This window comes from Polistes fuscatus, unplaced genomic scaffold (assembly GCF_010416935.1).
Source record: "Polistes fuscatus isolate 324 unplaced genomic scaffold, CU_Pfus_HIC Scaffold24, whole genome shotgun sequence".
NCBI lineage: Eukaryota > Metazoa > Arthropoda > Insecta > Hymenoptera > Vespidae > Polistes > Polistes fuscatus.
In genome coordinates, this window is record NW_025113101.1 from 1,192,761 (window position 1) to 1,220,362 (window position 27,602).

Sequence of the window (27,602 nt, forward strand, 5' to 3'; positions counted from 1 at the left end):
GGTGAAACCTTTTGGAATCTCTCTCTTTTTTTTTTTTATTTTTTTGCGAACACAGTAGGCTTTAGAATCGTACGCGTGCGGACAGTCGAGTGCGAGGAAGAAAGAAAGAATACGTGAAGGAAAGAGTGAGATAGGTATACAAAACGTCACACATTTCTTTTTAGAGAGAGAAAGAGAGAGAAATATAATGAGAATAGGAAGGAAAGAGAGAGAGTGAGAGAGAGAGAGGAAAAAAGATTCTTCGCGAGCACACTCCAGATGGAAAGGAGAGAAATATACGGGTCTGCTTTGTGAATAAGTGAAGTGCGCACGTACAAGAGGTCCTCACCGGACGAGTGCTTGCTTCTACATACCTGCATACTCTTTTGGCTTTTGCGGAAGACGACTTATAGCAAACGGTAATAGCAGTACAACCACCACCACCATCATCATCAGTAACAGCAACAGCAACAGCACTAGCACTAGCACCAGCACCTGTTGGAACCCTTCTATCCCGTAACTTCCGTAAAAGCAATTTTTATCGTTTGATTTATGTACATCTTCAAAATGATATATAAACAAAAATGATTGAATCTTTATAATCAAGGAAGTAATTAGATTCGATTAAAATATATATTTATTTCAGATTTTTATTATTATTTCAAGAAACGACTTATGGTCTCACGTGTACATTTAAAAAAAAAAATAGAATGATGAAGGTATATATATCTCGTCATAATACTTTACATCTTCAAAATGATACACAAACAAAAATGATTGAATCTTTATAATCAAGGAAGTAATTAAATTCGATTAAAATATATATTTATTTGAGATTTTTATTATTATTTCAAGAAACGACTTATGGTCTCACGTGTACATTAAAAAAAAATAGAATGATGAAGGTATATATATCTCGTCATAATACTTTACATCTTCAAAATGATACACAAACCAAAATGATTGAATCTTTATAATCGAGGAAATAATTAGATTCGATTAAAATATATATTTATTTCAGATTTTTATTATTATTTCAAGAAATGACTTATGGTCTCACGTGTACATTTAAAAAAAAAAATATGTAATGACGAAGGTATATATATCTCGTCATAATATTTTTTTGGTTGTTTGTTCTTTCCCCCTTTTTTAAACGTCACGTTTATAGTCGAGTGTCGGACCCCTTCTTCTTCTTCTTCTCTACACGAAAAAAGATAAAAAGATTGAAACGTATCGATAGTAATAGTAGTAGTAGTAATAGTATGTAAATGTATATACAGATATTCACACATTCAAACACACACATACACAGAGATAATATAGTTATGGCGTTTCATAACAGACATCTCATATATAAGAGAACGAAACTGATTATTTATAATCACTCTCAGTGGGCACCTGCTAAATGACGTTCCCATGCGACCTGAAATAGTTCACTGACTATGCCTAACGCTAGAAGTAGATACCGCAACGTGTGTTTTTTTTTTTTTCTTTTTTATTAGAAGATAGAAAGAGAGATAGGGGGAGTGAAAAAGGGAAGAAGATAGAAGTTGTGAGACTGCATGTTAAAAGTCAAAGTTGTTCTTCTCCTTCTTTCACAAGGTGGCCGATGACGACTACGACAACGACGACGGGTTCTGTACTTTTCTCTGCTAAAAATATAATACCGAGGGTTATCCCTTAAATATAAGAACTAAAAACCACCGAGGACACGCGTAAATAGTTTCTCTCCCACGACGAATCTTTCACGAATAGACGCGTCCAACGTGTGTGCCTTTATTTTCTTCCTCATCTTTTTCTATTATTTCTTCTTCTTCCGCCTCATATTTCTATTTCTCTTATTCCAGCAAACGTTTTGTTTGGAATTACTTAATCATAGAAATAGGATAGATAACAACTGGCCGTATCCTTCTACTTGTAACACGAGAATCATTCGTGAAACAAAAAAGAAATAAACAAAACTTATCCTTTCATTTTTAAATCCCCTTATTTTTTTCTTTTTTTTTTCTTTTTATAACGCATACACGCGTGTTAATATGGTATGTACATATACGTAAAAAAGTACGTGTGACACGTATATAATCGATCGATATTTATACACGATAGAGTAATCGAACGTATCCTATCGAGTTTCGTTGCTTTTAAACTTCTCTTCTTCAAAATAAAAAAGAAAACCACGGATTTTTTTTTTGTCCATAACCAGGAAAGGTAAAACCTTTTTCGAACATCATTGCAACGAGTTGTAACACATCGAGACACATTTTTCTCCTGCCCTCGATAAATCAAATCTCACTTTTTCCGTGTAACATTAGTGAAATCGTGATCGTAAAAAAAGGGGCGAAGAAGAAGAGGAAGAGGAAGAGAAAGAGGAAGAGGAAGAAGAAAGAAAAAAAAGGGCCGTACGATAAGCAAAGAGGAAAATGAGAGGGAATGATGTATGACGTTGTCGTGATGTCAAAAAAGGAAAAAAAAAACAAAGAGAACAAAATCATAATCATAATCATAATCATAGTAATAATAATAAAAAAGAAAAAAAACGTGAGCAGCAGCAGCAGCAGCAGCAAGAGGAGAATGAAGAGGAGGACGAGAAGGAGGAGGATGAGGAGGAGGTTGGGGAGGGGGGAGGAGTTGGTCGTTGGTTATATACATTCTCGGTATAGATTTTATTGAGGGATAAACTCGGTATACGTGACGGCTCATTACCCAGTTTCGTGGCGAACGCAACGATGAGTGGTGTGGTCACCCTTCAACGATATGAACACGCGCGCACGCATACACGGACAGAGATAAATGCACATAGAACGGTTTAGTATACGGGCAGGCGCACACATCAGAGCGTAAAACCCTTCACGATGGGTGTTTGCGATCTCTGTAAAGCATCACCCACCCATGTGTTTCCGAGCGTAGCCCTTGGTCAAGCATTCGCATTATAAAACCATAAACCGTAGCATTCTCGTGGACGCCACACGGGTTTCTGAGCCATGTGTCAGGGCACTCGTTTTTCACAAAAATTGCCATTCCCTCGTTTTCCACCCTTCATTTCGTTCTCCCTCTCTCTTATTCGTTATTTTTGTTTTCTCTCTTTTTATCGTATTTGTATAGTGGATCTGCTTAGTATCGATATATGTGTGTATGGTTGAAAAAAGGGTGCGATGAAAAGTGAAAGGAGAACGAAAAATCGTAATGGAAAAAGAAAAAAAAAACGAATTAGGTAAAATAGAAAAAGGTGAAAGAAAGAAATATATATATACAATTGGTTTTAAATGTTTATTCATTGTCATCGTTTGGGACGAAAAGGAAAGAAAAAATGGAGAGAGAGAGATTAGCCTTGATAAGATCGTCTATTATATATATAGGGATTATATTATACACAATGATGCGTTTCCAGACAGAAAACAGATTCCCTGACGCCTAATAGAAATATTTGTCTTCACGTTTCGTTGCTTCCTCAGTTCGTTCTTTCTTCAGTTAGAATTTTCTTTAATCCGATATTAGATTTATATCTATAGTTTTGTTTTCTTTTTTATTTAAATCGAAGAATACCTATCGAGAATTTCTACGATCGATTTTACTTCTATACGAATATAATAATATATTTTACGATTTAAAAAAGAAAAAAATAAAAGAAAGAAAACGAATTCTTCTTTGTGATATAACACTTAGGCCAAGTTGCAGAAGATTACGAATCGGGTTTATGCATAAGAAAAAAAAAAAGAAAAGGAAGAAAAGAAAAATAATAAAACAGATAATGGGGTAGAGGAAAGAGGTTAATTCTCTTCCTCGTCCTCAATCGTTGCTTCTATTCTCAATAAAAAGATTTCGTATGTTAAGGTGAGAGAGGGGGGCTAGAGGGGGGGGTTAAGGTGAATAGAATTAATATCTAATTGTTGCTTGAACGCACGATCTCGATCTTGAGAGAAAAAGAAAGAGAGAAATAGGAGGAGCAAAAGGAAAGAAGGAAGGACAGCAGAACGCTTGGTTGATTGGTTGGTTGGTTGGTTGGTTTTTCGGCTAGTGAAAAGGCTACCCATAGGAAGAATAGTAGTCTTAACTAACTATAGACTCCTTGGACGACATAATCTCTATCCTAACATGCGAAGCCGAGTGTGTTCTTTGCCGCTAAGTACACATTCAAGCACGCTCCTGCTTTTCTTCTTGCGTTATACTCTCCTTCTCTCTCTTTCTCTTCTCCTATCACTTTTTATTCCTTCTCTTTTACGGTGTGTTTCATATACGACGATTAATACGGGGGTGTACGCTTGTGGTAAAGCACATGGTACATACGTGTGTTAGTTAGAAGAGGGAATGGCAAACGAACACGCAAGAGAATCATCTGTATCTGTGTGTCGGGTATACGTGTATATTTGAATATGTATATGTGAGAATGAAAAGAGAGAGGAGTGATCTTTATGAGTCACCATCATTCGGATAAAAATACCAGGGCGCTTGTACAAACAGTTACCCTTCGGGTGGGTGTCTTCTCAAACGACACCGTATCTCGGACAGGTTCACACGACACTCGAACAAAACCAGGTGTCTCTTCACCTGAAAGACGAGATCTTTCTCTATCTCGTTTTTCTTTTTTTTATTATTATATTTAATATTTATATATATATATATATATATTTGAAACTGGATCATTGTACATCATGGAATTATCTTTCCTCTACGTGTGTGATTTATCTTTTTATTTATTTATTATATTTTATTATCCCAGAATTATTTTGATTCGTAGCATCGAACAACACACGCGTGTCTAAAAACGTATTCTCAGACGAATACGAAAAACGATAAATAATGATCTAAAAGGTATTCATATATTTACTATACACATTCACACACACAGGGAGTATATTATAAAATGTGAAAAGATAATAAAAGATAGACAGGACAAGATAGATAGATAAATAGAAGAATAAGAAGAAGAAGAATAAGAGAGAAAAATAAGAATAATAATTCAGTTTAAACGGTGTCATAAATTCGCAAAGAAGTTTCCGTCCACTGTTTGACACTAATACTAATGATCGTTCATCGAGTAGAATAAGCGAATACAAAGGCGAACGTGAAAATCGGTGAAATTGAGCAGAACGGATATTTGGCGTTTGGTCCTTTGAGAGATGACTTTACGGTTGGTTGAGCCTAACATCGAGTAGAGTAGTAATAGTTCAGCCGGCACTACTCTCTTCCTCCGCCTATCGTATTTAATGATAGAAAATGACGGTTTATGAGCCTATCGAAAAGAGAGTTTGATTTATATATCGTAAATACCTTTTTCTTTTGGTGATACTATCGTTCCCTATGTTTCCCTTTCCCCTCCCCTCCTCTTCTCTCTCTCTCTTTCTCTCTGTTTTGACGTATCGTTGAAAAGGTGTTGCCATTCGTGTTCACTGATTCAAGTCGGACCATGTCCCCGTGTATGACACTTTTGAATATCGATTAGAGTATCTCTTTGTCGACACTCAACACGTCCAACATTTCAATGATTCGTTAGATTTTATCTATCTATCTTTATCTCGTTCACTCGGTGTAGAATCGTTAAATAAATGATGTTGTATCTAGTATGGTATGCTTTTATACGAGAAAACGTAATAGGCACAAGCGAGTGCATGCTAGTTGATCAATAAATTCGTTTATTTTCGTTAGCGTACACTCTCTCTCTCTCTCTCTCTCTTTCTCGTTTTCTCTCTTCGGGTATCGAATTAAATACTCGTCTGGATTGGTCCGAATATCCGGGACAACATCTGCGACCAATTTCCTCGCGAAATATACATATATTTTATTGGCTTACTATTCGCCAGGGTTGGGTTGTTTCCCATACGTTGATACGAGATAGTTATAGGTTCTCGTAGTGCGAGCAGCGTGGGCTCATAACCACATACGCGCGAAATCTCATTGGTGATTTGAAAGAAGAAAAAAGTGAAAAAAAAATAAAAAAAAAACGAAAGGAAAGTAAAAAAAGGAATATTATGGGAGTGAGCGAGCGTGCTGCCCCGCGTTGCTGACGGGATTCGCAATTTTCGCGTAACGATCAATTTGATTTCGTCGAACGATTAAGGGTAATTATTGTTTTATTACGGCCTGGTTGTTGTGTGTAGTTAGGTATCCAAATGGGGTGGGGAGGGGGAAAGGTTATGCTATCGAAATCTCTCTCTCTCTCTCTCTCTCTTTCCTTCTGGGAAAAAAAATGTTTATGCTTCCGTGATAGAAGCTAATAAAGTTGCACTCGCTAATTTCTAGGACTCTCGAAAGAAAGAAATAAAGAAAGAGAGAAAAAGAGAGAGAGAGAGAGATGTTTATGGGGTGGCCCCGATTTCGAAGGGGTCGTATACGTCGGGTCACGAAACCACCTACGGCGAAGGAAATACGCTTTTAGGCCTTTGGGGGGCGTTTAGATTCTAATCTAATAAATACTTCCTCGGTAGGCTTTTCGAAGGGTGAAAACTCAATGAGTTAACGTTTCCGTCGGGTAAACCGACAGATCTTTTTTTGCCACCTTATTCTTATTATTCCTATTATGGTAGGTAATCGTTGTTTTGGTACCTTATTGGAGGACCCCACCTGGCTCTCTCGTCGTGGCTGAGGTGTCGCGTTCTTCGATCTTACGGTGATTAGATTTTTCAAAATTTGTCGTTTCTCTCTCTTTTTGAATTTAACGAGACAAGTGTTGAATGTAAAGTATAGTTCGATTGGTAGAGTTATTTGAAATCTAAATGAACGAATTGTCAACGTATATTATAGATAAATTAAACGCGTATATTGTTTGCAATATTTTTAATAAATTATATAAATTGTTATAGGAAATATATAAAATAAGTTTTACTTTTAACAAATGTTACTTATTCTTGAATTTATCGCAATACTCGCATTATCGTACGTCATTCCTGTTTATCAAAGTTTCTTCCTTATCCGAGTTAGTTACGTGAAAATTGATATCGACCAAAATGGAAAGAAAAGTGTAAAGAAGAGGAAAGAAGGAAAGTAAATGGGCGAGAGGAAGAATAGAGAGATACGTTAAAAGCACGTCTAATGACACACGAAGGTGGAGATTTAAAGCCAATCGGCGAATTGCCATAACAATCGATCGTTTTATCGAGCCATACGAGGTTCAACCATTATCTAACTTTACTTTCATATTATCTTATGTATTGTTTTTTATTTTCTTTATTTTTTTTTTTTTCTTTATTTTTATTGTGCTTCCCATTCGTTGGGTTTCTTCTATTTTGGCTGCACCCACGACAGATATAATTCAGAGATTTCTAATCTCGCGTTTTTTGTTCCCCTTTTTTTCCTACCTTTTTCTTCGTTTATTTTTATTTCTCAGATCTCACCGTCAGTTTCTCAAATGCTATGTGTGCTGCAGTCACGATTTTGCAACTGACTTTGCGTTTTGTCTATGCATGTATTTTCCTTGTCACTGGTTAGACATATACTTATCGAATTATCGTTTACTCAAGGATACCTTCTAATTCTATGGAAATTTCTTTCCTTCTTTCTTTCTTTCTTTTCTTTTCTTTTCTTTTCTTAAATCCATTTACAAAGTAACGATAAGTGTACTCCGGATACGTGCGTAACTTTGCAAGATTTCTTCACGTGGTCTCGTGTAATTGTGGTTTAATATCTGTCGTTTGTGAAATTAAAAACCTAGATCTATCTATTTTCTTTGCTATATGTTCTTATCTGCTATAATTAATGACGAATGTAAAGTAACGTTTCTATGAAACATTTTCAAGATTTCTGAATGATCATTCGGAATCATAAACGATTAACCGAACCAAAATTATTTAAATTATATATTCGAAATAAAAAAAAGAAAGCACATATCATTAACAAATAAAATAAAAAATCAATTTAACGAGACAATAATGAATACAATAGTTCAAACAATTGTCCAAAAACTAAAGAGAAGAAAAACCATTTTGATTCGCCAATAAAAAGACAAGCATGGGAGCAATCAAGCAAACGAAGTAAAACTCGTTACGATAGAATCCTCACAGTGGTTTGTCAGGAAATTGCGTTTTTGTAATGTCTCATAGCACGGAAGGAAACCGTTCATTGGTTTTCCCATCAAAGTGAAAAGGTAGCTAGCTTGGATCTCGAGTAAGGTTTGTGGATTCGATGTGAAACAATACTCACTTTAGGTGTAAATACGAGACAATGAGTGAGAGTTTGATACGAGAAACGGTGTAAATTTGGTCCGGCGACTGGCAATAAAAAGCATGGGGCTGGTAGAGTGTTCGAAGGGGTCAAAAGATGAACCGTTGGATCTTTTATATATACATATATAAATGTATATATGTATATGTGTATATGTATATGTGTGTAGTGGTCACCCGTCCCTCGTAGTTGTTGCTATAAAGTAGTCACGTGTCCCTAGCACATACATGAGAATCTTCGAACGAATTCCCCTTCTCTTATTCCCTCTTTCTCTTACAAACTGGCTGAATAGCCAATGGTGTTTCGGAAGAGAGATGCTCTCTCACGATGGGGTAACGTACCTAACGCTGACCCGATATGGCGTGACGTGTTACTGGTGATCGTAGTTGATGACGACGACGACGACGGCAACTGCGATGATAATAATGATGATGATGATGGTGGTGGTGATGGTTGTGGTAGTAGCGATGGTGATGGTATGACCACCGTTCTCACATTAACGAGTAACATCGATTCCATAGCACGCCTACTAGAATCTACCTGAGCTTCGTCATAGTTTCTTCCTCACGCGTGGCACAAACACCACTATCCTCCTCCTCCTCCTACTCCTACTCCTGTTCTTCAATTAATCGTACCTGACACCGTGGGATCTGTTATTTTAGATTATATTTTTCAATTAGTATAAAACACATTTATTTCAATATTAAAATATTAAATTATATTAATATAATTTAATATTTTAAAATATTAAATTATATTATATATTTTTTATATTTTTATTTTAAAATTAAATTAATATAATTTAATATTTATTAAATTTTAAATAAAATTTAAAAAATATAATATTAATTAGAATTTTATTAAAATACGCGTTATCGATTGAAAGATACCACCGTGTGTTTTCATTTTTAATTAGAATTCTTCGCGATCTTCAACAATTTATTTTTCAACGATAATTATTATTTTCGTTTGTTACCTTACAGGTAGGTAAAAGAGAAAAGAAAAGTATCATGTTAGTGATGGCATTGACGAAAAATGAACAAGAAAATACAAATCGTAAGAATTGATCTCGAACGACCTATTTCTATTTTTCTTTTTTTCTTTTTTTAGTATTGAAAAGAATCGAATATGAAACCTCTTGAACTGACTCTATGAGACAACATAGATCAGTATGGGATGAGGTGGAGAAAACTCGGCTTAAAAAATTCGTGACGTGTATACGCGTGCAGGTAGAAAGAAAAAAGTAAACGTGAGAGATGAGCGGACACAGACAGATATATGTGTGTGTGTGTGTGTGTGCTTAACGTCATCGGGAGAGGGTGAAACGGATGACATAAACACGAGCAGGGATTTTTTTTGTTCTTCTCTCTGTATGGTTGCTTCGGTAGGATCGAGAAAAAGAAAAATAAAAAGAAGAAGAAGAAGAAGAAAACAAAACTGAATAAGAGGGGGATAGGGAAAGAAAAAAATAAAGAAATAAAATAAAAAAAAATATAAAAGAGTAGGGAAAAAAAAAAGGGAGTCGTAGTCGATAAGGATCTCTTCGGGGCTCCTGGGCCACTCCGCTCGTTTATCACCTTTTTATCGTTGCGACGTGATTACCTGGCTGCACTCGACGTTAATTTACATTTCCCGACTCTCTGTCTGTCTATCTGTCTCTCTTTCATTCCTTCTCTCTCTCTCTCTCTTACACTCTTTTATATTCTGTTGCTCGGATAAGTGAAATCGAAAGAAACCTACTCGCATAATATAATCTCGTTTTGTTTTATGATCCACGGAAAAACGCGTAGGGTTTGCAACAACGTTGTAACATTATTATCTATCACTATCTCTCTCTTTCTTATTCTCATTCTCTCATTCTCTCATTTTCTTTTTATAATCGTCTTTTCGTTGGCTGCTATGCACGTACTTTTAAGCGTAGGACGTGTTTGACGATTAATCGCGTGAATCAAGTGTTTCCTAGCACAAGTAATGAAAAATTAAATCGATCTAATGATTCTTATCAATCGTTTGAATTATAATACTATCAAAAACGAGACACCATTAACCGAGTTTATCCGTGGCAACGTGGATTTTAACGATCGTTATATGCATTTTTATTATTATTATTATTATTAGTTTTATTCTATCACGTAGTAACTGGAATATTTTAGTATTAGTATTAAACTTTGTATGAAATTATACCGGTTTTAAATAACAACAACAACAACAACAACAAAATCCTTTCTTTTCAATCCCTTATTCTTTCACTTTCCCTTTCTCTCTCTCTTTCTCTCTCTCTCTTTCTTTCTCTTTTTCTTTCTCTTTTTATCTCGAACAAACGCCAAGTTGATTTACGATTCCATTAAGGTGCGTTACGAGCTTCGAATAGGGTAGACCAAATCAAAGAGGATTATAAACGATAAAAAAGGTCAACGTTTTAGATCTTCTAACAACCAAGTGTGCCAACGCGGTTATAAGATATTGCACGTTAGTCCTAAACTCGAGAAAATTGTCGTCACGACGGGATACACAAAAGCATCCAGCCAGTCAACCAACCAACCAATCGCATTATCCTAGAGTAGGACGACTGTTTTAGGAAATCGTCAACGATTTCTCTCGATTCCATTCGTGAGATGGGGAAACGAAATAAGAGAAAGAGTGAGAGAGAGAGAGAGAGATAAATCGCGAGAGAAAGATGGTTTCTCGTTCGCTCTCTCGAACTACCGTTTTCCGTTCTGTTCCGTTCCGTTCGACTGCTTGAAAAATGCAGGACTCGTCCCTGCGTTCGTGCCCCCCTCTCGTCCCCCGTTTTCTTGGCCGTTTCTTCGCTCGACGTGAAAAATCGACGCGCGAGAATTCTGACGTCTCGCGATTTGTCAAGTCTTCCCTTTTTTTTTTTCTTTTTCATCTTATCTTTTTATTTTTTTCTTTCTCACATATACACACACGTACACACACACACACACATCATATACTACATACGTAAGGAAAGAGAGACAAGTACGACTTTTGATTCCCATTTTTATTTTTCCTCTCAATTTCTCTTTTTCCCTTTTCTCTCTCTCTCTCTCTCTCTCTCTTTCTCATTCTCTCCAAGCAACGTATCAATATCATCAACATACGTATAAAGACGAATCCACGAGAAGATAAAAGGGACGAGACGACTACGACGGTGGGTTAGGCTGGGGTGAAGTGAGGTACGGGGTATACGTCCGGGGAGTTTTGGGTTTCAAAATGATTGGGGTGAAATTGGGGTAAGCCGATACCGTCTGGCTGGCTGACTGGCTGGCTGGCTGCTACCACCCTTCGTCGTCGTCTTCTTCAACGGCGAGTCCTCGACTATGAGGACGACGTACCTATCGTCAATTTGGACCCCACATGTCAGTCGGAGAAGAAAAAATTGTTGAAATCGTGCCTGGTAACCTTCTCTCTCTTTCTCTTTCTTTCTTTCTTTCTTTCTCTCTTTCTCTTTCTTTTTCTATCCTTTTATATTATAACGAATTCCATGAAGAGTAGAGTACATCGAGCCAGGATATTCTTACTGGCCACTTCCGGCTTCGTGTTTCACCTGGGAAACGAATCGATTCGAACGAACACAACCCTCTAACTTCTTTTCACCCTAGGAAATACCCCACCTCTTATTCTTTTTTCTATCTATCCATCGAGTTCTACTCGTTCCGTCTCGAGAAAATGAAGATGGACAGGGTCCACGTGTCGAACTATCCCAAACTTCACCCCTCTTCCCTTCGACCCAACTTCCATTTGTTTCGCCACTCATTTTCATTCTATACGTCGAGTAGTTTGAAAAATTCTACTAAGAGAGAAGAATTAGTAGACACAGTTCAATAATAGTTCTATAATATAATGGATAACAACATCTATACATACATACATACATACATACATGCTCAACCATCCTTTTAGGAAGAAAACCCTTTTGATGGTTCGTTTCAAGGATTGACGAACGTCAATTAGCCATAGCCTAGGATTGTCATCGGTCAAGAGAAGAGAAACAAACCCCATGGATTGATCGAACACACACAGACACACATATACACACGTTATCTATGGTGAACTCGTCTCACGGTGCTTAGGATCGCACGAACATTTAGTCTTCCTAGGCTAGTATGGTCAACAACTATCATCGTGTCTCTCATAGTTGCTGCTTATCCTGTTGTCCTACACCAGATCATCGTGGATTTCTCGTTGTCCATGTGCGTTCACCGATCACCGATCTACATTGTCCAAGAATAGAACGTAGGAGAAACTCTTGTTGTTCGACCAGTCACCATCGGGTTCCCTAACAACACAACCTTCCGCCATTCTGTGGGAATTGACCAGTGGTCAGTTTAGTTTACCTCTCTTTATTCGAAAGTGACGAGCGTGTTTAACACGAAATATACGAATCTTTCCCAAGTTTGTCCATCTTTTGTTCGTTTCCGTTTCATACCTTCTTCTTTCTTTCTTTATTTCTTTCTTTCTTTCTTCTTATTTTCAATCGACGAACGAATTTACCAATCGACACGCGTTGTTGTTCCCCCTTCTTTTCCTTGATTATATTATACTAATCGAAACGTGGATTTTACGCTAGAAAAGGTATTCTGACAATGAGATTTGGATCGTTCAATTTCGTATTCTGGTTATTCCGTTAAACGTGACATTCTCAAAGTATCGTACGTGATTTATATTATTTTATATTATTTACGTAGGTGAGAATAATGAAATAATGTTTTAGAATTGATACAAAAGAAAGATTTGTTATATCGTGATGCATGGATTTATATGATTGAAATTTACGTTTCGCGAAGTAATGGAAAAATCTGTTAAATTTATTACATTTCGTTTTATGAATTAGATGAAAATCATCTCGTCTCACACTTCGATTTTATTTTTCGAGAAGGGTTTTTCCGTCCGATTCTCTCTCGTAAACAAATGTCGTTAGGTTTGTTCGAGTAACAACAACACCGAGAGAGATAAAACATTGAATTCTCAGTCGGTCGGAGAGATATCTGAATAGCAGGCAATTATGCGTGATGTATGAAGGGTGAGTTAGCATATGTATATTTTTGTCATTTTCACCAGGGCTCGAATTTGAATGTCATCTTCCTATATCTCGTTTCTCCGAGTCCTTCTTCGTCTCCTCATCCTTCTCAATTTATTCCAATACCATACCATACCTACCTACCTACCATGCGAAAACGTTATGGTTGACAGGGTGATTTGCATTTTACGTAAAAAGAGAGTAGTAGGTAGATGTAACGTAGATATAACGTTTAGTTTAGCAAGTCACACACGTTTTCTATCACGATAAATCATTTCCAATAGGATCTTATTGACGTTTTCGAAAAACTGATGGTAACGTCAGTAATTTTGGAATTTATTCTATAACTTATTTTTAAATATCTAAATGCATATGCGTAATACTGACAATGAGAACGAATTATTTTTCAAAGTTGACAATCGAAGTGCTTGAAAAATCGTGACCAGAGTTATATGGGACACCCTATATATATATGTCAACAAAATTACAAACCAATAAAAAGTAGGATTAAAACAAGTATGATTTTTCCAACGATTTTATTAGTAATTATTAATCCAACAAAAATAAGACGATATTGAAACGTTAAACAAATTAGTCGGATAAATAATATTCGTAAGTTTTCTTCAATTTATTTCAAATGAAATCTAAACTGTTATATACGATAAGTATGTGTGTATTTATGAAATAGGAAAGAAACTAAAACGTTTAATGCAGTCAGTCCGACGGGCAAAGTCAGTAAAAGTGTGTACCCAAGCGATGACAGGCTTCTACACCACCATATACGTAATATTTGCATGGGAAATTAAACGTTTGTTTGCCCAACCTGGCGAATGTCCTACGTTTGCGAGAAGAGATCGAATAGCTTGGTCGTAGCCTTAGGCACGAGAAAATACTCACGAGAGTGTGTACATGTGTATGGGAGTTCGTGTCTCTGATATTCACTCACGGAGAATATACATATCGTTGTGAATGGTATGTACACACACACATACACATGTATATATGTGATATAATACACGTTAGGCAAACGATCAGTTTATATCATATTCTCTCTGATCTCATTTTTTGCTTTTGATGCTGGTCTCTATCATTCGGTCATCTTTCAGATTTTAATCTGATGCCTCATACTACTACTACTACTATCACTACTATCTCATGTTAATTTTATTTCGTCAAATATTTTCATCATTTTATCATTTACATATAAACGTGATACGAATCTTTCACACAAATTTTTTAATTTATTCAAAGAAAAATGTCAATGTATCTCATTTTCAGAAGAAAATTAGATTTTCATTGGTGAATTGCGTTCGTATTTTTGTGTAATGAGGTTGGATTTTTTCATATATTCAAGATATTACAAATGTTGGATAAAAAAAAGAAATGAGGAGGGAAGATATACGAAGATACACGAGGAAGAGGAGAAAGAGGAGCAGGAGGAGGAGGAGGATGGGGTTCTTCTTCTGTCGCTAAAGCAAAGCGGAGATTCCATTGAAAAATCGTCCTTTGATCTGCAAAGTCAGAACCCCATTGAAACGAGACTGAATTTCCTTCAGATTAAGGTAGTAGGGCTTACAATTATGTTGATTAGGTTGTCTCCGTTGTATTCTCCTACACGGTTAGTAGAATCAAATTTTCCGAATTATTTATCGAAAATTAAATCAACGAACAATACAATATCCTACTGGGTAATACGGTTTCTTACAAATTAATAATATCTAAGAACGAATAATAATTAATTAAACATAATAGAATTGTTATAACGAAAAAGATAAAATCAAATGTTGAAAGAAACAGTCTACTCCTTACGAGGGGAGGGAGAGGGGGGAGGAATTATAAGAATAATACATGCAAATAAAGTATATATATTTATATGCAATTTGCATGCGACTTAAAACTTGTTGTCCACTCGTTTTTTCGAGCAACCGAGTTTCTATGGTGCATAAAGAAAGAAAGAATGAAAGAGAAAAAGAAAATAAGAGAGGGTTGGTCAAAGCGTCACGACAATCCAGACATAAGCAGCATTACGAACCAACTAGGTCGTCTACTATTTACCCTCATAGTTAAGGCTAACCCCATAAAGATTCAGATAGCCGAGGAAAAGGCTTGCACACACCCTATGGATATATAAAGCAACGTTTTGTAGCCCTGGCTTTAAAAGGGCGGCAACTCCTCCTCCTCCTCCTCTTCCTCTTCCTCTTCTTCCTCCTCCCTCCTCCCTCCTCCTCCTCGTGGTGGTTCAACGCTAACTGCTCTACGACAGGTTGGATGAAAAAGTTCTTCTTATAACGTTTTTAACCCCTCTCTATGGTAAAGCATCCTTTCTCTCCTTTCAACATGTTTTTAGCTAAGGAAACCGAGGGGTGGGGGGTTGGGGGGGTTGGTTAGTCGTTTGCTACTCCTTAAAAAGTTTCTCTCTCTCTCTCTCTTTCTTTCTTTCTCTTGTAATTTTATTCTTCTTCTTCTTATTGGTCGTTTCTCTTCTCTAACCTCATTCGCGTCCTTTACTTTAATCGATTTAAACCGATTTGAATTCTTCCCAAAGGAGGAGAGTTGCTTTCAATTTCTCTCTCTCTTTCTATTTCTCTTTTTATTTCTTTCTTTGTTTCTTTTTAAAAAGGGTTGTGAAAGTAGTAGGTTCCTTTAACGATGGAAAAAACGTCAGGTGTGGTATGGTGGTATAATAAATTTCCTGGTAGGTGTACCCTTTTTTTTTTTTTGTTTTCTTCTCTCTTCTTTTTTTACTCTTTCGGTAAATCATACCTCGTAGAAAAAAAAATATGTGAACTACTGATAAAGATCGATTTGGGGGGAAGAGAATTGGCGAGATAAGAAACCTGATGTTTTTTTACAAAGTATGAATATATATTTACCTACTCGTTTATGTTATACATGGTGTAAAATGTTAAAAAAAGGATATAATTTAGATAGAAAATAATACTAATCTAGAGGATTAGTTTCACGTGATGTTTGTGGACAAAAATTACTGGTATTCCTTTTATTTTTTTACCATCGTCGAGAAAGTTTTCAATTCAACGACGTATTTTCAAAGATATTTTTTGAAATCGTAGAATAAAAAAAAAACAGAGAGAATAGTAGACGACGAACTTTCTCTTGAGATAAAAATCTTCAAAACGTTCTGTGATTAATTACGCGAATGGTTAAAAAAAAAAAAAAAAAGAAACAGAACAAACGAGAAAAAGTTTTTCAAGGTACGTACGAAACGTGAACGCGACAGGTTGTCGTCGTCGTCGTCGTTGTGCGAAAGGAAGGAAGGTTTTGTGGTGGGAAAAAGGGTTCTGCGTGTTTCAACCCGTTCTCCCTTTCGTTGGCCAGTAGTAACCAACACCACCGATATACACCAATTCGTGCCTGACATTCTGCGGATGTTGGAATTTTCGCGACAGGATTTTTAATCACGCGAGCATTTTACTGCTACGCTTTTCCCCACCATGCTTTTAATATAGGAGCAATGCGGTTATGCATAGTGATGAGAGAGAAAGAAAAAAACAAAGAGAGGAAGAGAGAGAGAGAGAGAGGGAAAAGTGAAGTGGCAGTAAGCGTGAAATGCTTTGGCTAAAAACTTCATCTGTAGGCAAATTGCTTAATTACTTACGATATTGCGGGGGTGTATTCACCCAGAAATACGATCCAGGATCAGACAGAAAGAGAGACAAACCGAGAGAAAGAGAAAGAGTGAAAAAAAAGACGACTACTGGTGGTGGTGGTGGTGGTGGTCGGGCTCCCTCACCCTTCCCCCACCCTCGGTCCTTCCTAGTTACTTTCGACGAAATCAAATTTTCATTTCGACAAATTCGTAGTCTCGTTTAAAATTAGAAATTCAATTGCACGCAATGTTGCGATTGATTAAGTTCAGAAAGGATTCGACGAAGTGCTGAAAATTGAAAAGAAGAAGAAGAATTCTCGTCTACATGGGATTCTGAGATTCTCTTCTTGAATCTTTACTCGTGTTGAAATACAGAAAAAGAGAAAGAAAGGGACACAAAGAGAGATAGAGATAGAGAGAGAGAGAGAAGATTGCAACGTTTTTTCTCGTTAAATGGAGAAAAAATTACGCCAAGCACCGTTGGAAAAAATGAATTAAAGTTCCCCACCCCCACCCCCACCCCCCTTTTCCTCTGTACGTTGTAAAGATGAGAAACAAAGCTTTCTCTTCTTCTTTTCTCTTTTCCTTCTTTACCTTTATTCTCTTTCCCTCTCTTTCTCTCTTGGGAGGAGGAGAAGGTGGGGAAGGGAGGAAACCCTTTGCTCGAGTTTTACGCGTTCGCGTTTTTCCGTAACTTCTTTTTTATCTGCCATTCCCTTTGTGTCGGTACCCCGTGGTTTTTTCTTCTTTCCTTTTTCTTTTTTTTGTTTATTTAAAATTGACGCGTCTCTACGCGAGATTTCTCGCGTAACTCGCGCAAGAAGTAAACGCTTCCGTAATTTTTCCGCTCAATGTTTTTCCTTTTTTCGTTTCTTCTTTTTTTTTTTTCTTTTCGTTTCCGTTCCGTTCCTTTCACCCTGTATTTTTTTGTTGTTTCTTTACAATCGGGTGGACCGTAAAGCTCGGTTGTTCCTATCCGTTTTCGGAGTAACGTTGAGTTACCGCGATGTAACCGTTGATGGTGGGGGGGTGGTAGGCGACGAGCAAACTTTGTTTTCCATCGCGGTTTAATGGAAAGTATCGAATTTTCTCTCCCGTTCGGTGTAAAACCTACCAACACTTTACGTGTATGTATATATATATGTGTGTGTGTATGCGTGTATGAGCAGCGTTGGAAAATTCTATGCATTCATGAGAGCTTGTAATACAAGCTGCCGATACGACACACGAACGTGTATTACTTAACAACAACACACATATACACACATCCATATATATTTACATATTCTATGTAGTTTTACATTTCTATGCAGGTATAAATAACTTTATCAAATTTTTCGTATAGCATTATTACAAGTTATTAATTAATAATAATTAACATTTGAACGAAATATTAAGTAATATCTTATATACATACACATATAATACCATAGAATCGAATAACATATGATTTGATTCTATTTATAAATCGTGGCACGTTTCCTGAAATTATTATAAAAAATAAAAGAAGTAGGGGAACGATTTAGGTGTATACTTGTGTATCATCGTTACATTATTATTCCCTTAGAACGATGTTGGTAGTTCGTATTATTCAAACTACTTCTATCTATCTATCTATCTATCTCTATCTCCTATCATTCTCTATCTTTCCTCTCGTTCTTTATTCAAGTCTCGCGTAGTAATAGCGTAGGTATATGTAGTAGATTTAATAGTAGTATGCCCGAAGCAGCTGCATCACCTGCTGCGAATAACCGTAGATACATTTTCTGTCCCTTTTGTTGAAAGACCACCGTTCCGGAAGTTGTCGACACAATGGGATAGTTCGCGTAACCTATGGAAAGCTCTTCGTGGTTCAACGATTACGATACTTGGACGTAGGATGTAACATCGTGGATAGAAAGCATGATCAGGGAAACATCATCACAATCATAATCATCAAGCTTAATTAACACCCCCTGATATTTCTAATTGCCCTAAAGGAATCCTAATAGGATTCGTTGCATTCCCCCATTAATTGGAAACATTATCTTGCCATTGGTTAATATTGTTGTTAATGTTAGTATTGTTTGTGGGGAATAGGAGGAGGAGGAGGAGGAAGAAAAGGTGGGGGTAGTATGTAATATATCCACTAAGTTGGTATCTCAAACGTAAGCAGGAGGAAAGTTATTTCGTGATTTAACGCGCGAGATGAGGTTTGCTAGCACTCTTCGGAGGGAAAAGGGAGGAACGGTCGATCCTCTTGTTTTTACCTCGAGCTAAATTCTCACACAATCTCGTTGATATCCTCGGAAACATTCTAAATATATATATATGTATATATGTAAGTATATGTATTGTATATACACGGGTTACTATGCTCGGATTTCCAGTTCAAAGTTCTAGCCCTTCCACCACCTATGAGAAATTTTCCTCTACTACCGAGAAATATTTTCATAGAAATGTTTCACGGAAATGACATTGAACGGAGGGATGGAAACCACCACCACCCTCTCCCTTACCCTTTTGGAATATCCAACCACCTATAATCCGCAGGCCTAGTGACTCGTACTTGGCTCCTCGTTTTTCTTCTATCTCATTCTATTTTTCTGTTTTTTATTTTTTTATTTTTTCTTTCAGTTCATCTCGTTCCTCTTTTTCTTACCCAAGAAACAGGATGCTCATTACGAAAAAGGGGTTCCAACGGACGAAACGGTAATTGTTTTTAATCACTTCGGGCCCTACGAACGTGAGAAAAGGGAGGGGAGAACGTTTCGTGGATATTAGAGAAAGAAAGATAGAGAATTAAGGGAGGGAGACTGGGGGGGCAGGGGATTGCTATTACTCTCCCTCCTTTTTCTCTCACTTCGCTTAATATCATGGCACTTCTTTAACCCTCAACACAGAATATCCTTTTCCATTGGAGGAGCACGACCTCAGATTTCTATCTTTTCGTCGAGTAACTTTTCTTCCCCTCTTCGACCATTGTCAGATTTATTTTCCTCTTTTACTCTCATGATAAATTCATAACGCTTTTATATTTTTATAACTTTGTCGTTGTATTTGTAATTTTTTCCCTTTCTTTTTTTTTTTTTCTTCAATCGAATACACGGTTGAGATATGTTGACACGTTAATTGTCACGTTGGTCATTGATAAACGGAACGTTTTAATTAAATATTTAGTAAAAACAATGTTGAATATGAAAATTTATAATTATATTAGTAAATTTATTTTATATATATTTTCAATTATATTAACAAATAGTTCTTCTTCTTCTTCATTCTTTGGTTTAGGCAAATTGCCTGTTTCGTAACGATGTTTTTCTGCCTATTGCACTGTTAAATTGTCGCACCATCGTTTTCGTGGGCGCCCCGTGCTTAAAATAAATTTAAATAAATAATAAATAATTAAATAAAATTTATTTTATATATATTTTCAATTATATTAACAAATAGTTATATGTGAAAATTTATAGTTACAGTATATTGTTTTATTTTTTTTTTGATAACATTACCACTAATTAAAATATATTTTATAACAATAAAGGTGCACACCTCCCCCCCATCATTGTTGAATATGAATCCCGTCTGTTTAATATCATAAATTTATTATTATATTTTCTTATTATATACTTCGAATAATATCAAAATATTATCTTGTGTATTTCTGAATATAACACGTGATTTCGGTTTGCCAGTCAAAGTGTTAAAGAAACATTCTGATTTTTTGTTTTTTAAGTTGATCTCCCTTCTCCATTGTAATCATGTAAATCGTTGCAAACCTATTAAACGTTCGTTTACTCAACAGTCAGTCCATCCTACCGATTCGATTTCCAATTCAACTGACATCACCCTCACTCACCCCTCTCATGATGTTGGCTCGCATTAAAGCCACGTGGCTTGCTCGTGAGTACTGGTCGTCGATTATTCTACACGTTCTTCGTTTTATTTTTTTTTTTCTTTCTATTTCTCTATGATCTCAACTTTCTTTCTTTCTCTTTCGCTTCATTTTTCATTCTTTCATTCATTCTTATTCGTAAAACACAAATGTTATGCGTATATTTTTGTATTTTTTGTATATTGTTTTGTACACTTGAAAATATATCGGAATATTTGAAAGATTTTTTCGAATCGTATAATTAGAAATTAATCATAAGTTTACATAATATTTGATAATAAAAATGAATTTCAGGTTTCAACGATACCATATACAATATGTATGATATATATATATGGATGTATATAGCAGTGTATTTGCAAGTATATAAATTCGTATTATCCTTTATGCAGACTGAAGCAATTACGATTGCAACGAATGTAAAGGTCGACTAGCGCGTGAGAAAACGTTTAATACGAAATCATTTCTAATCAAATATTCATAAGACGTTTGGAGAAAGGTTGAAAGATTATTTGCTTCGATAGTGAGAGATTAACAACTATATTTCTTAAATTATAACTTTCCTATTATACACTAGTATTTTCTTTTTTATTTTTTAAAACGTTTCATGTGAAAATCTAAATATTTTCTTTTACATATAAAAATATATATATTAAATAATTATTTAATATCTGTGTGTGTGTGTGTTACATTTGAAGGTATATAAATGTGTAAAATAATTACGGAAAATTGTAAGACACAATATTTAACGCGCGTAATTTTCCTGTTAGTTAGTTTTGCATTGACCAAGAAACTCGAAATACGACGGAACGCTTGAACGGCAAATTTGTTTCCCGAGGGAGCGAAGGAAGTGTAGGAAGATGGTTTAAAGGGCTTTGAAGGGCGGTGTAGGTTGTTGTGGTGGTGTGGGTGTTCTCGGAGTAACAACGACGCGATAATATACGTTCGGGTGGAACTGACAAACAAGCCTCGTAACGGATTTTACGCGCAAGGCAATTATCAGAGTTGTCAGCCAGTCAGTTTAACGCCTCCATTTATGTTCGTGTAAACGCAAGAGTATGCGAACGGTAGTCGAAATGTAATACACCAACAGTAGTAGTAAATAGTATATTGTAATAGTGTTTAAGTGAACCAATGAAACGTATGAATGCTGGAATACATTAATCTAAGATTCATCGTCGTCGTTGTTTTTTGTCGTCATTGTTGCATTTTATTCGATGCATTACAAATTAGTATTTTACATCCAACTAGAATTAAATTCAAAGCTGTATACACGAACATCGTATGCATTATACTTTTAATTATCGTGTTATGATAGAGAAAAAAAGAAGAAGAAGAAGTAGATAATAATAAATGTTTTAGCATGGGATAAAATTGTATGCACATTTTTTTAAACAGGAACATCGTTCGAAAGTAGAACTTTTTATTTTCTAAATATATATATCATTCAACTAGGATTAAATTCAAAAAAGAAAATGTGTTATCTCGATAATAACTAAATTTGTTTCATATTTTTAGAAATAGTAATATTTTAGAAATAATTTATCAAGCATCGATTCATTTACTTTATCTCAATAGATTCTTCTTTTTCATCTATCAGACGATTAATAAAAATAAAAAGAAAGGAAACACAAAGGCAGACAGTGGTGTCTGCTTTTTGAGAAAATTCTTATTAGTTGTCCATCCTTTAACAGAGTGAAGAGGGGGTGATGGTGGTGATGATGGTGTGAGAAGAGAATATTCGACGTGTCCTAATGGAATACAGAGTGCGACCTAATGCACAAGCTAAAGAATATCTAATTATCTAACACGTGACCTGACACGTGTGGGAAGCTAGCTCCCGCCGATATTTTCTGATTCATTTATCGAGGCCGAGGAAGAAGAAGAAGAAGAAGAAGAAGAAGAAGCAAGAGAAATAAACGATATAAAATAGAATAAGATAGAAAGAAATAACCTACTAGATCTCTCCCTCTCTCTCTCTCTCTCTCTCTTTCTCATCTCGCGACCCCTGTGATATTTTCTAAAGTTTACTCGAACCAAGCTAACTCCGGTGTGAAACGCATGCTGTTATTAAAGGCACGGTTATGGCACTGCACGGCACGCGTGTATGTATATATGTATATGTGTATATATATATGTATATATATTTACCTGCGTGGTTTTGCGTGGTACACGCGTCGGATCGCGTTCTATACGGCACTTAGTCATTCTTCACGATAACCGTTCATTTTCTTTCGTCTGTAACACATCAGTGAGAACGTTTTAACGTACCTTTTCTTTCTTTCTTTCTTTCTTTTTCTCTCTCAATATTATACCTCACGTTATAATAGCTTATACGTTTATTAACCCTTAAAAGGGGCTAACGTGAGTCCAATTTTTGTTCTCTTGTAATATTAACAGTAATAATTAATTTGATTACTTAATATTACATTATTTATTATTTTAATGATTTTAAAATTGTTGATATAATAATGGAGACTATTTCGTAGTATGATTAATGTATTATATTCGTTTATAAACCATCGAATTATTTATATCAATAACAATATTATAAAAACGACAAATCAGATTTTATTTGATATTTGAATATAATTATTGAAGTATATATCATATTTATATAACAATCTGATCTAGACGAATGATCGTTTTAATTTTTAACTTTTAAATAATATAATATCAAACATTCACACGTGGGAATATTATTATTTTGATTCTTTAATTACACCTATCACGCGTGTATATCGTTAATACAATTCAATGGTATTGTAACACTCGAAACGATGTCGTACGAATTCAAGGAACGTTTCCCATGATCCACATCCCCGATATTTATTTGTCTAGCTACTAGTACGTAACTCTATTGAATGTGTCGATAGTCAGGGACAACTATTAAGAAACTCAACTACTTCGTGATGCACTTTAATATTTACTATTACATATCCCTCGAGTGGTTCTTGTGACGAGAGTACGCGTATCGTGGCACGGTTCAACGCCAACAATGTTCGTCAATATGTTTCTCGTACCTTTTTCAACGTATGGGGTGATGCGATTGAAAGCAACGGAAAAAGTTAGAGTGAAAGAGACAGAGAGAAAAAAAAATAAGGGGAGAGGGAGAGAGGTTTAGGAAGAAAGAGGAAAGGGTGGCGGGAAGGGAAAAAGGGAAGACCGGTGATGGAAAAAAAAATAAAATAAAAGACGGGGGTAGTAGTTACATGGCTAACGAGTGGAAGAGTCGTTTTCTACAGAACTCGCCGCGAATCGAAAGTAGAGTTAATTGATCGGAAGTCTTGAGGCTGCACGTGCCGATTTTTCTATTGTATTGTTGTCTACCAAATTTCGTCGTCTAGATGTTACTCGAAAATAAATAGAACGCGTTTCTAACGGGCGTTAACGATCGATCGGTTAAATTAGCGAGATGTTTTAGAGAAAGAAATTATTTTTTATTTGTTCTAAATATTATAATGTATATATCTATAATATTATTTTATTCAATTTTATTCATATTTTCTTCTATTACAAAAGAGACAAGTTATTTTTTTATATTTGTTCTAAGTAAAAATATTAATAATATTATTTAATATTACTATTTTATTGAATTTGATTTATATTTTCCTATTATAAAACATAGAAAAAATATTATTTTATATTTATTCCAATTAACACTTATCTTAAATTCCACTCGAATTCTCTTATTCAAATCAATCCCTACTAATTGGACATTATTTATATTTTCCTATTATACAAAAGAGAGAGAGAGAGAGGAATAAAACATTCGAGTACCCTGCAAGTAATCCTTAATCGTTACGAACGACGATGTAAAGTAGAAAATTTAGGTAGAGAAAATACGATTGAGGGTGGGAGGGAAGGGAAGGGGAAAAAAAAAGAATAAAAAGAAGAAGAAAAATATGAGAAACGGGGGAAGAGAGTAAAGGACAACGATATATAATCGAATTTTCATTCTACTTTCGAAAGGAAGAGGAAGAGGAAGTGAAAAGGGAGAGGGAGAGGAAGGGGGAAGAGGAAGAGGAAAAACGGAGGCATCTCTCTCTCTCTCTCTCTCTCTCTCTCTCTCTCTGTTTTGTAATTGGCAGTATTTATAAGCGATACTACTGTAGAAGAGAATACACAGCGAGGTTTTTCCTAAAACGGAATATGGTAATACAGGCAATGGCCCATATTGACATGAACGATGCTTGCCATTAGCAAGCCCGCCTCTGGATGACTGTTTTTAATTTCCACGGCAAGTGAATTTCTGGCCGATGGCTAGGGGTGGATATTGCCGCGTATCACTCATAATCACTTTTCTCCCGGAACGAGTACCACGGTGGTATCTACTACTACTACTACTACTACAACCAACAACAACAAGAGCGTTGATATAATACTTTCCCTTCTTTCTATATCGGTTATAATTTTTTCCTCTTTCTCTCTCCCTCTCTTCCCCCTTGCCAGTATGTGCGCGTTTATTTTCTTTTTTTATCTTTTTATCCTCTTTCGTCGTTATATCTTTCCGACAATTGTCCGGGGTCAATTTTTTCTAGAAAATATTTATCCGACATATCGAACTTTATACGAGAGAATATGGTTCATTCATATTTTAAATCATCGAATTAGAATTATAAAGGAAATATAAAGAAAAATAAAAAAGAAAAAAAGAACGAAGCACGTATATAAAAAAAATCATTTATCTATGAATATAATATTATATATGCAAATCGAAGTTACGTGACCATTGTTTGTTCGCAATGATCGATAAAGTTCGTTTTGTTCTTCAATTAGATAAGTAATCTACTAACTCGTACAATGTCTCTCTCGTATACGATAAATGCATTCATCGTAACGTGAGTTTATATAGAATAATAAAACGGGTTCGGGGTGATTGTGAATGTTGAAAAATCAGCAAGAAAATCTCAACAATGACGGGGCACCAAATGTCACTTCTACCTACTACCTACCTATCTACCTATACCTACCTGTATGATAAAGCCCTTAAATTAATAATAGAAGCCTTATAGCGAAGTAACATTAATTTTCGAATGATAAAAATCTTCACGGTCTTGGTAATGGTAATAATACGACGTACGCAAAGTTGGGGACACTAATTTCATAGGACAAAAGGTGTCGCGAGCATTTCCTCGCTTATTATTTCTCGTTGACTCTACTATAATATTGCGATTGGGAGATGCAGGTGAAAGTGAACAATTCCTTGCTCGCCCTTTATGTTTTTTAATCTTTTTTCCTTTTTTTTTTTTTCTTTTTTCTTCTTCTCCCCATTTCTTTTCCTTTTTTTTTTCCATCATACTTTGTGTATGTCAAGTGGCCATTAAGAACTCCGCCTAAAACGCACGACATCGATGATTTCAATCTCTCTCTCTCTCTCTCTCTCTCTCTCTTTCTTTTTTCTTTTTCTCTTTCTCTCTTTCTCTTTCGTGCGAGAAATTAAATCACCATTACGACCGGTTTGCCGGTCTTGCGAGCAACACGAAACCATCGAGCGTATTTTATTAGATCCCCATCGTTGTGGGACTTGACGCAGGTGTCTCTTTCCACTATGGTTCCTTTACCTACACACTTCGTTACACACACACACACTCACACACACATACACGTAGAGAAACAGACACACAGAGAAATCCGGTCGCCTCTTCTAATCTGATCGACGATTTGTCGCGTTACCTTTTACCGTGTCTCTTACCTTTTTCACCCTCCTCCTCCCCCTCCTCCTCCCCCTTCCTTTCTTCCTATTCTAAATGTTTTCTCTAAGAAACGTTACGATAGGTCGTCGTCCTCTCTTTTCTTTTTCTCCTATAATCGATTAATTAGGTGTATTTCTTTTCACTCATTTCTCTTTTTATTATTACTTATATATAAAACCGTTAATCTAATTTTATATTATATATTATTTATTATATACAAGATTGTCGTTCACCTTTTGTTCTTTTTACTATCGATTTGTCGTCGCGAATATTCGATTGAATTAAATTTTTATCGTTTTGAAAGAAAAAAGACAAGAGTAATTGGTTATACACAGAGATTACAATTAACGTTAATAAATAAAATAAATGAAATCGTTTTTATTCTTTAATTTTGGTGATAAATCGAAAAAAATATTTGATTGTTTACAAGACAGAGACGATTTCGGAGAGAGAATGAGAGGAAAAGAAAGAGAGAGAGATCACTTGGAATTCGTTTTATTCCTTTTTCACTTGTCCCCCCCTCATCTCTTCTATTCGTAATTAATCCTGGGAATAAGCGTCAGGAAAAAAGGATGAACCTTGTCTCCTCATTACGGAGACGTAATTAATATCGTCCTTCCTTCGTCGAGAGTACAGTCTTTTTCACTGATTCTGTTATAAGGGGAAACCATGCTCGAAGGGAAAACCACAGTCAGTTCCCTTTCCCTTTTCTTTCTCTTTCCCTTCTCTCTTTCTCTTCCTTTCTACGATATTCTCCAACAGCACTTTTCTTCTAATTAATATCAATGCCACATAGTGATCTTGAAAAGCTCCAAAAGTAAAGTCAAACTATCGGCACCATTTCTTTTTTTAGTTTTTTTTTTTATTATTATTAACCCTTTTGCATTTCTAATGGAATTTGAATTTTGTCATGACACCGGGTCTACAACGCACATAAATTGTTTTATTTTGAAATTAATTTTCAACTGAGAAACGATAGAGTTGAATTATTTTCTTTTTCTATTATTAACTCATTTGCATATCTTTAATTGAATTTGAATTTTATTATGACACCGGATTGAAAATGTTTATAAATTATTTTATTTGGGATTTAATGAGTTTCATAGAAATAAAAGAAAGAGTGGGGCGAGATAATGGAATCTCATGAGATAAAAATTAATTTATTTCATTGTCTTAATTAAAAATAATAAAAAATGGATGCGAAAATAAATAGAAATCGGTTTGAAGAAAAATGCAACGAAAGGGTTGGTAGGTAGGAAGGTTGTATCG

The 27,602-nt window shown here is 35.5% G+C and overlaps 1 long non-coding RNA gene across 1 annotated transcript in view; it reads left to right on the plus strand.

Annotated features, from left to right (window-relative positions):
* The first annotated feature begins 314 nt into the window (after positions 1–314).
* LOC122518400 overlaps positions 315–27,602 on the plus strand; it is a 54,653-nt gene continuing 27,365 nt past the window's right edge. The window contains exon 1 of the long non-coding RNA XR_006304073.1: positions 315–398. This is a non-coding gene — a long non-coding RNA (uncharacterized LOC122518400). The remainder of the gene's footprint in view (positions 399–27,602) is intronic.